We start from the raw sequence: 11602 nt of genomic DNA, 5'->3' as shown, positions 1-11602 counted from the left end.
GGGGGGGGGGGGGGGTGGTGGTGGTGTTTGGTAGGTATACACACAGGTATACGGACGTGCTGTAGTCATCGGGCGTCGTGGTGCGATAGTATGGTACTAACAGGAGGAGAAGAACAGAGCGAGGGGGAAGAAAGGGAGATGAACAGAGATGCAATATATATGGGTATAGCATGGGTTGGAAAGAGAATCGGGATTGGCAAACTGGTCACGTAGTGCTCGGCGATGAATGGACCCGGCGAGTTGAGCCCAGAGAGAGTCGGGAATTGGCTACCGGGCATACCGTCGACCATCTACCCCACTGCGTCAGCTTTAGCCACCCCACACATACACACATGGTACAATCCAATGGACGTGGAATTACCGAGTGAGAGAGCAGATAGATGCGAAAATTCAGAGAGTCAGGACTACCCGTGAATTCACCGGAAAATTGTTAGTTTCCCGCTCCCATATTGCAAATTAATCAGAGAAGAAAGAAGAAGAAATTGTTAGCAATGTAATCGTGTTGTGCATTCTGTCTTACATTATTTTTCTTCACTACGGGCATCGCTAATAGTCATAGTCCTATGCTTAAATCGACAAATTGTAAATGCCGTGGGAAGAAAGAATAGAATTTTGTAAGTATTCTTGAATATAAACAGTAATCTCCTATATATTCAAATGACAATAATCCTTTGATCATGACGATTTTTTTCGATACATACTTCTGCGCGAATTAATAAAATGTTGATTAGCAAATAATTTTATTTTTCTTCTCAATTGCTTTTTCATTCTTACGTACATCACTTAATTTTTATATCAAGGCAATTACCTTTTTTACTGTGACTGAGTTTCTAAAAAAAATATGATACATTGCGTACTCACAATTTCCTTATTGCTCTTTTCAAGAGCAATGAGATAACTTTATTTCTTATTGAAGATCTCATGAGAACAAAATGACTCGAATAACAACTCTGAGAACGAACTACATAAAAACAATCCTAACTCGATGATCTTTCTATAATGACGAAAGGTTCTGATGAATTTTGATTAACTGATTTTATTGTAATATTCACTATACTACCGAAGACATTTAACGAGTGATATCTCGTAGAGGTAAAACTTCCTCCGATTAAAAAATTACTAAAGTGCTCGGTTCTTGGCTGCTGAATGTAATTTTTAGGTCTGTAATCGATCTTCTCTAATTAAATCAGACCAAAAAGCGGTCAAATTTTTCAAGTCGGGTAAGTTCGTTGGTCCATATCGACAGCTTAGTAACAGAGTTACGTAACTACAAAAAATGGACATTTCTAGAAGTAAAATGACGTAGCTCGAAAAAGTGTGCTACTTACGCACGGTGTTGGAAACATCATTGAAATAATTTTTTTTTTTAATGCACCTACGTATCTCCAATCATTTTCAATCAGACAAGCGTAAATCCCAATTACATTCTTCTGTTCCAAATAAATTTTAAACTTTCAAATTATACTTGAGAAATATATTCTCATAACCCATACTTGACTTGAGAAATACATTCTTCTGGCCTGCTTGTATAACAAACAAACGTAAGTCCCAAAATCCGTTCCAAAATCATTTAATTATGAATTAGCAAAGGGAGAGTAGGCAAAGTAGAGCGATGGGGCTAAATGAAACAGTAGCAAAAAATGAAAATCCGTTCATTTCCTTCATCAGAAAAATGGAGCCTTGAATGGTCTGGAGGGTCAAACGGTCTTGACGCTCCGTTAGACGAACTTATAGAAAGGATGTAAAGTTTCTTAGAACCAAACCGGTGAGACAAGCGAGCTAATCAAAAGGGTCAAACATTTGGAGGTTCTTGCGGGAGAAACGAACACGGGAAAAAATTCTTGGCTTCCAGTAACAATCTCAGATTTCAATACCGAGCTATACTGGAATCTAGAGAGCAAAAAATTTTGGATTTCAGGAGAATCTCCACTTATTCTAAGAGAATTTTCTCTAAAAATCAGAGAAAAAAGTTCTATTTGACAATAGTTTTTCCTCAGATGAAGTACCCATGGTGCTTGTATCAACGTACCTTTTCACAAATTACAAAACCCCTTCCCTTGCTCAATAATTTTCCAAGGTCTCAAAATAAGGTTCTCAAAAGTCTCAATTTGAAGCCTTGAAAGTCTCAAATTGAGACTTTCGAAGGTTTCAATTTGAGACATTACAGAATTTAAATTTCAGATCCTCAGTCTCAAACAAAAGCTTGTTTTTTAACTTCCCGACCCGAAGGGAGGAAGTTATTGTAATGACCTTTGGAACCACTTCTGACCGTTTTCATTTGTAAACCCTTGACCAGGTATGCGAAATACAAGCTGAAAAGATAGCTTAAGCGATGTAAAATAAATTAGTAAAAAAATATTCTCATTTTTCATTGAGCCTGAGATTCACGGCAGATGCATCACCAGAGACTCGTTGTCACCCTTCCACCCCATCTCCATGTATTTATTCCACCAGCGCTATCCCCGCCGTTCGTGACCGTGCGGAGGGAAACAGCAATCTAAACCAAGCCTCTGATCTGCCATAAAGCCATTTCATAACCCATCCAAAAACTGAAGGGGAGGGGAGACTACCCCGCAGTACCAAATCCCGAGTCAACTCACCAATCCCAAGACGCTGGCCTCGTTCCACCCCCCGTCGTCCATCGCTTGTTCTTCGTCGCTCTTTCATTTCTACATTACATACGTTCGTCGTTTTGAAAAATCCGCTTGGTGGTTTAACGAAATTATCTGCGCTTCTGAAAAAAAATCGAACGGGATTTTTTAAGAATCTCTCCCTCCTGCCGATAGTTCCTGCTCCTATATGTGTCCACTATTTTTTCTCCCCTTTTTAGTACTTTATCTCCAAATTTGAGAGATGTATACTCAATTAATCATTGAAGAAAATGTAAGGAAAAAGAGTATTCAAATATTTTGAGAATAAAATAATATCTATAAATATTGAAAGTGTACCATCATAACAACACGCAGATACTCTTCTTTTCCCTCCAGGATAGATCCGAGTGTTGTTATTATTGTTTGTTGCCAATGTTTATTGACAACCGACTGTATCGGCTTATAGGACCCCTTGATTTTCCATCTTTTTCCAAAATATATAGCAGTCACTTGCCCAATGTTTTGGTAAACAAATCCATAATCTGTTTTTTCAGGTGTTTCCATATCTTTAATCATCCAATTAAATGCATCAACTTAATTTAGATGCATCCATTTGTATTGTTTTCTTTTCTTCTAATGAGAAGTAATATTACGGAAACAATTCTGGATTGGTACAGTACTCCACGAGTACACAGTTCGGCGTAGTAGTGCCACTGAATACGTGCCCAGGTAAGAATAACTCCAAAAACAAAAATAAATTTTTGCAAAAAAAACTCGCCAAGAATGGGTTTGAGCGTTTTGTTTACAAAAAATGGTGAAATCACGAAAAGTACCAAATACTGAATACATAGAGTTTTTGAATACAACTAAGTAAAACCGAGGAAAAAATGGAAATTATGAAAATGAAATAATGCAATGATAAAAACGAGTTAATAAAATTTATGAAATCAGAAATGTCCTAGGACGGGACAAACAATGCAAAAAAAAAGTAAACATATTGGGGTGATGGAGGGGCATTCGATATGACAGTAGCGTACCCGTTCTTGGCGACGGGCCGCAACTGATACACCTCGGCGATGATGGGAACAACCTTGTATGAGACCTGGATTGGTGAGGCTGGGTGGCTCAGGTCTCAAACAGACCTGTTCTTATCGTTCAATCAAGGGTAAACTGAGAGTGATTAATGTAGCCATTGGCAAGCCTTAATACAGGCCTAGTTCCTAGGTTTGAATAAACGATGGAATACAGATTGAATCAGGCGTGATTGAAGATTGACCAAGATTGATGATTGAAGTCTGGATTCTCAACGCTGTTACGAGCTAGGATGAAGATCGAAAAATGACAAAGTTTCCAAGGTTGGAGGTTCCAGTCTTGACCGAAGCTTAGATCATAAGCTCCGATCAAACCTTTGATATGAGAATTGGATCCAGGTCTGCATCTCAAGCCTAGGAATTCGCAATGTGCAATTTGACCAATCAATTTTGGTTTCTGTTTGAAAACCAATCATCAAGCTTGTATCAATCATGATTCATGAATTCAACAATTATTTTCGTCACGCACACTTCATTTTCTTACAATTAGCAAATTCGCTAGACAATTTCCTCAATTCTGATTTTGACCAATCAGAGTGCAGCATTCGGAGTCATGTGACGCGTTGCACACTGATAATTTCTCCGACTGCAGGGAAATTATTAGACTGATAATTTCCCTGTAGCATGTCAATTGTTTTCTACGAATTTGACAGATATTCCTCACATTTTGGTGAGATGTATCCCGTAACCCCGAACACTGCACCCTGATCGGCCAAAATCAGAATTGAAGAAATTGTCCTCCGAATACCCCTCGACCTTCAAAATTCATCGGATATTTCCCTCAAATTTTCCTGCATATCAACGATTGGGATCAGCTTTGCAGTAAAATCATTCGCGCTACGCGCTCGGGATTTCAATCTGCAAAACTGATCCCTCTCGTTGCTATGCACCAAAACATTAGGGAAATATCCGATAATTTTGAAGGTCTTGGGGTATTATAGCTGACAATCCTATTGGATTTCTATTAAACTTTCTATTAGCTTTTGGCCGATTCTATTGAAATGTTTATTGGAAAATATTCTGTGGGAAAAGTCTATAGAATTTGTTTCTCTATACAACGTATTCTATTGAGATTTATTTTCTATATAATTTAATCGGCTCCAATTTTCAAAGGTTTTTTGTTTGATTTTCTTGATGAAAAGAAAAGAAAAATAGAAGGAAAAAGACAGAAAATTTCAGCCGAGACAATTCTGCAGAGAATATCTTTAGAGTAGAAATTTTATAGAAAAGACGGATTCGATTGTCTTTTTCTCTAGAATATTTTCTATTCAGAATTTTAATAAAATCCGCCGAACATGAGTAGAAATCCAATAGAAATCCAGTAGAAAATATGGTTGATACATGGTATGATTGCCACTCATGAAATAATAATGACCACACTTCCCACTAATATTCCATTAATCATAATGGTATTCCATAGTCCATTAATCATAATGGTATTTTCTGGTTATTCATATTGAGAATGATCCCGGTTCTTGTCCTTCCTCATCCAAATCCCATCCACTCATTTCCTATGATGTCACAAAGATGTGGAACGCTATATAAATTCCCTTCTTTAATGTAAAAACATATTAAATACACACATTTTTATATTGAAGAAGAGAATTTATATTCCACATTTTTGTGACGCCATAGGATATGAGTGGATGGGATTTGGATGAGGTAGGAGGGGAACCGGGATTATTCTCAATATGAATATTCAAAAAATATAATGGAAATGGTATTCCATATGAGATACCATCATGATTAATTTATGGACTACCATTGTGATTAATGGAATATGAGTGGGAAGTGTGGTCATTATAACACATTAAACACCCACATTTTTACATTAAAGAAGGGAATTTATGTAGCGTTTCATATTTTTGTGACGTCATAGGAAATGAGTGGATGGGATTTGGATGACGTAGGAGGGGAACCGGGATTACTCTGAATATGAATAACCAGAAAGTTTTTACTGAAAAAAATGGATAGTCCAGACCGAAATTTGAACCCGGGACTTTTAGATTATGCATCGGGTGCTCTCCCCACTGAGCTATCCGGCTTCTAGCCATTTCTTCATTTCAAATTTTTGGTACGTATTGAGCTGCGCCGTCTTACGAACGCACTCATTATATTAAATCATAATCCCATTTCACTAATATTTCATTTTTACATTAAAGAAAAGAATTTATATAGCGTTCGACATCTTTGCGACGTCATATGAAATGAGTGGATGGGATTTGGATGAGGTAGGAGGGGAACCGGGATTATTCTCAATAGGAATAGCCAGACCGGGATTTGAACCCGGGACCTTCCGATTATTCATCGGGTGGTCTCCCAACTAAAATATCCGGCTCCTAGCCATTTCTTCATTTCAAATTTCTGGTACATATTGAGCTCCGCCGTCTTCATACGGCATTCATTTTTTACATTAAAGAAGGGAATTTACGTCGCATTCCACATCATTGTGACCTTATAGGCCCAGGCACGGTTGAACGGTTCACGGCGTAACGTCACAGTAATGGTACAGGGAGTGTACGGCGTATTGGTTTCGTATTATAACTCGAAACGATACAGGGCTAGTACCCTACCCGTACAGCGTACTATTTGTTCAATTAGGGTAAATGCGTAATTGTTAATTTTTCATGGAGATTGCCAAGTTTTCCACCGAATTTCATTACAGATGATGCGTTTTCATAGAGATTATAAAAAATTAGGATTTTTCCATTCATTTTAATCAGCAGTACGTTGTGCTGGTAGTGTACCACACTGAGTAACTAACCAAGAGACTAAATATTATGGATCAAATGATAATGTTACATTTTTTAATCGATACTACATGGTCCTATCGAAAGAGAATTATCTTGATAGAGGGAACCGCTCGTAGCGCTGCTGGTCAGCAGATCGTTTGTTTTTATACAGAGTGAAATTCATTGTTATTTCTCTTCTTCAACCACAATCTCGCTCTTAAGCCCTGTTCATTATACGTAATTTCGCACTGCTTCAACTAATCTAATAGTTCGACCTCCAGATCTCCCCTGAAACTCGAGTATAGTATTTTAGGCGAAGCCGTCATATTGAGGTTATGTGAACTGATACAATCAAGTGTTACCCACGTGCCCATTCTCACTGAAGTAGATTCAATCCAACTTGAATCCCGGACAAGTTCTCTCCTGGTCTAAGATAAGCTTGACATACCCAGACCGTATCCGTCCATTCTGAATCGACATTAGCCCTCTGACCAGATCATATCCCCAGCAAAACTCCTCGGTGATACACATTGGATATCTTGCAAATTCAACAGCTCGCCCAGCTCTGATAGTGCTACTCTATCCACTGGTAAACGAGTACGCCCTCCCAAAGCACAAAGTTGGGTATTGAATCGGAGCAGCTCAGCAAGCGACTTGAAGGAAATCTTCAAAAGGAAATTCGATTAATTGGAAGCTACCTTCATTGGAAATGCTGAGACCACTGGGCTGTACAACCCCAGCAAGAAAACAAATCTCACTTCAAGCTCTCCCAACTTTTTTCACCCGCACAAATTGAATTCACTCCCCTTCCAGCAACATAAGCAACAGCAACATAAGCAATATGAATCAGGCAGGAGTTTCTGAAATTGACCTAGCAAATTTTATGGATGAGAGTACTCCTCCCTACATCCGTGCGATCTTCCAGCGACTGCGAACAGTATGGAAGAAGAATCTAAGAGGAATCGTTTGGATATGGAAAAGCGTCTGGATACAAAAATCGAGAAGATTTCTGCAACGCAACAACTGACTTTACAGGAATTCAAAGTGGGAATCAAAAATGAAATTAAGCTAGAAATTAACAACCAGATTTCCTATGCCAAAATTCGAGAAATGACCTCCCAGATTTCTGAGCTCCAAAATAAGATATTGAACACCCAGACTTCCTCCAAAAGTGAAATGCCTTCTCAGAATCTTGACTATTTGTTAAGGAAATTGGAGAACCAGGATAGTTCCACAAAAAGGAAGAATATCATCATCAAAGGTCTCAAAAGGAGGACGGATAACCTGCACTCGGACGTGGAAGGGTTTTTACATGACAAGTTTGGTCTCAGCGATGCCATTCGTAACCTGAGAGAGATTGGGATAACATCTAAATCCAGGTGGTAGAAATGTGCAACGGAGAAATGAAGGAGACATCAATGAAGGGAAAAAAGACTCTCGATAAAGGAATCTACATTGAGCCTGAGCTAACTTGTAAGGAGAGAGAAATCTACAATTTCATTAAAGGTCACGCCAAACGTATGAAAGAACTAGCCAAGAACGTCCTGGTCAGGTATAGTAGACTAAGGGACGACGGTATTTGGTACATTTCGAGCAGAAGAGAAAACCAGCTTGTAGAAATGAAAAGGCAAGATAAAGCTACTGAGGCCATTGGGTCTGTCCCGGCTAACAATATTAACATGAGTATAGGAAAGATCTATGTAAGCTAAAGATTGTTTTCCGGAACGCTAAACGCATACAAAATTTAACTCATCCCGACGAATTTTCCGATATTGATATAGAGTGCTTCTTGGAGACCTGGTATAAAAATCAGCAGGTAAACCGTTTAGCAATTCACCTAAGGAGTTACCAGAGGGAGGGAGAAATGTGAACTTAATAAAAAAAATTTATAACAGTCAAGCTGTTCAACAGTCAAATGTATCAACATTTCCCAATGGCGGATCATTACCCGCATTAAAACGCCTAGCCTTTAGTTCATTGGATCTTTCTACTTTGCAGACAGAGATGAGATAGCAATAGTTCTTAAACTGCTTCCAAGCCACCCTGGACGACATAAGGGACAAGTACGAAAATGGGTTAGTAATTCTTGGCGGGGATTTTAATGGCCATATGGGCTTAATGATGGCTTGCTTCCAACTCTTTTTGACGGTACATCTCTCCACGGAATCCGAAAGAGTCACGAGGAATCCTCCAATCGTAGAGGTGAAACGCTGATGGACTTGATGTGAAAAAACGGTATGGTGTTGCTGAACGGCAGCACCGCTGGTGATCACCCAGCTTACTTTACTTTCACCGACGGTTCAGCGTGGACCACGGTGGATCTCGTCTTCGTTTCCCCCAACACTCTGGACTCACAATGAACACTACGGAGGTGTCCCCCTCCGATTTTGATGAAACTTATATATGTTATAGGGGACTAAAAATTAAGGGATACGTATTTTTTCTTAGCGGCCCATACGCTGGTTTACGGGGTGAAAATGCCCTCTGAAATTGACCACCTCTCGCGGTGATTTTTTAATTGCACATATTGACTATTTTGACTAATTGGCTATTTGGGCAAATGTTTTGTAGTATAAAATGAACCTCACAAGGAACGATGGAAATGAGAATTGAAACCGTCCCCGGGGGGCGACATTTGGAGGGTAAACTACCCTTGTGAAGAGTCATTTTCCTAATAGAAAAAAAACTATTGCTGAGAATTTTATGAAACAATTTTTTTTTGAAACAGCATGAGAAAACACCGGATACCTTTTTTGGATTTTTTTTTCAATCGAAATTTGAAAGAAAAAAATCTATTTTTTGTGAATTGCGAATTTTCAATTTTTGTCCCGTGTGAAACAAAGCTTATGAGGAATGATGAAAAAAACCATTGAAATAGTATCTGGGGGGTGAAATCTAAGGGGTAAACTACCCTTGTGGGTAGACATTTTTGTAATAGAAAAAAAACCATTGATGAGAATTTTAGGAAACAAATTTCATTCGAATAAAAATGAGAAATTTTACGGAAAAAACATCGATTTTTTGTGAAATTACGATTTTTTTTTTTGTGCATAAAACAAATTTTATGGGGAATGCTGAGAAAAATAATTGAAATAGTCTCCGGGGGTGAAACATGAGGGCTATGCAACCCCTGTGGAAAATATTTTTTCAATTTAAAAAAATATATATGTATTGCTCAGCATATTATGGAACAAAATTCATTTGAAAGAGCATCGAATAATACGGAATATCTTTTTTTGGCTCTTCTCTGGAATCCACATTTAAAAGAAAAAAACAATCGGTCCGAACTGATAGCACTGGAAATGAAAAAAGTCGGCGAGTGATGAGAAAAGAAAATCGATAGTTGCGCAGAAAATGATGAATCAAAAATAAAATTTAATTCGGTTTCTTTTATGACCTTGATGATTATATCTTATTCAATGAGAAATAAGGGACAACATATGATAATACCGTTCCGTTTGATAAGGCAGAAATACAACTGAAAAATATTCGGATAAGTTATATTAGGATATATCAATTGACATCTCCCTTTTTTATCTGAAAATGAAATCAACGTGATAAGATATTGCTGTTTTTCGTTGCCATCTCTCATGAAATTCACAATCAGTCTACGAATATCTATCAAGGAGAAAAGTTTCTCGGTGAGTGTCGTGTTTTCTACCCGTTTCATCATGAGAGTTAATCCAATCAACGTTATCCGACTTCTCATGGCAACATTTGAAGTTCTTAATCTCGCTGAAACACCTGTGAACAATGAGGAACGCCAATTAGCGGACACTTTCCATAGGATATTGAGTCAATCCATGGAGGAATACAATGGCGTTGAAATTATCAAAGAAACATCTCTGGATTTTCAAAAGCCCTATAAAGATATAGAAATGATTGCCATCGAAGATAAAGAATTTCAACCAAATACACTGAGAAAAAAATGTTTCAAAAATTAGTGTGCTACTCATCAATGCTGGGACATAACAGGGGGTCATCGAAAAATTCGAATGGGGCACCCCAATTTTTAGAGGGACTTGCGCCACTACTTCGCGCGATGCCCGTAAAACTTAGGGTGCCACATACGAATTTTCTGGTGACCCCCTGTTGTGTCCCAGCATTAGTGAGTAGCACACTAATTTTTTGAGGGACTCTCACGGAATTATGGTGTATTTTTCTCTCCGTGTACAGAAGGATCATCTGAAAGTTGTTCGGAGGATGAAAAACCCATAGATTTCGACTATAAAAAGAGAGCAGTTGAGTTCTGGAGAAGTGCAAAAACGAAGGAAAATCTTTCCATTAAAACAGTTTCGCATCGATTTAAAAAGGTGAAATCGCATAGACAGTTACGACGTTGGGCACACCAAATTAATAAAGGAGGGACATATATGGAGAACTTGAAATGTATTTCGGAATACACATTGAAAAATATGAAAAATGCTATTGATGCAGGCTTGATCGTTCACGATACTGACCTACGAAGGTGGGCTCTGCAAGCCCGGAAAGAAATTGGATTTGAAGACATTCGTTTCACAGCTTCGCCCAGGTAGCTGCATTATTTCAAACGAGCACATTGTATCACATCCCGAAAAATTAACAAATTCCTCACGCGGAAAATATTAAAGAATCAAGAAGAGTTACAAAAACAAGCGGACAAATTCCTCCAGAAAGTTCGGCGTTATTTTGCTACGTATGGCCCAGAAAACATCTATAATTCTGATCAAAGTGGCTTTCAATTAGAAATTCATTCAGGGCGGACTTTAACTGAAGAAGGTGTCAAACATGTCGCATGCGTTGTACAATCCATAACTTCAACGACACATAGTTAGATAGTGCCTCCACTGATTTCTGCTGATGGGAAATTACTTTCACCTCTTTTCCTGGTTTTGAGGGAACCTTCTGGAACTTTCGGTCCAATAGTGGAGCAGAATCTGGATAAACCTTCGAATGTGTTCGTCACTGCTTCAAGATCGGGAAAAGTTACTTCGGGAACGATAATATTTAAGAGTACATGATATTTTCCATACAATAATTTCGAATATTATGAAGTACTTGATTTTTCAGAGCATTTCAAAACCTGGTTGAAGGAAGTCTTTTTCCCAAACGTGGGTCCTAGAAGTCTACTGTTAATAGATTCGTGGAGCGGACACTGTCCTGAAGCCGTACAAGAAGTTACTCCTCCAAATAAAGAATTATTAACTAT

This window comes from Diachasma alloeum, unplaced genomic scaffold (assembly GCF_001412515.2).
Source record: "Diachasma alloeum isolate Michigan unplaced genomic scaffold, Dall2.0 Dall_scaffold_00193, whole genome shotgun sequence".
Classification (NCBI taxonomy): Eukaryota; Metazoa; Arthropoda; class Insecta; order Hymenoptera; family Braconidae; genus Diachasma; species Diachasma alloeum.
The sequence above is the reverse complement of the archived record's forward strand: the minus strand, read 5'-3'. Positions refer to the sequence as shown.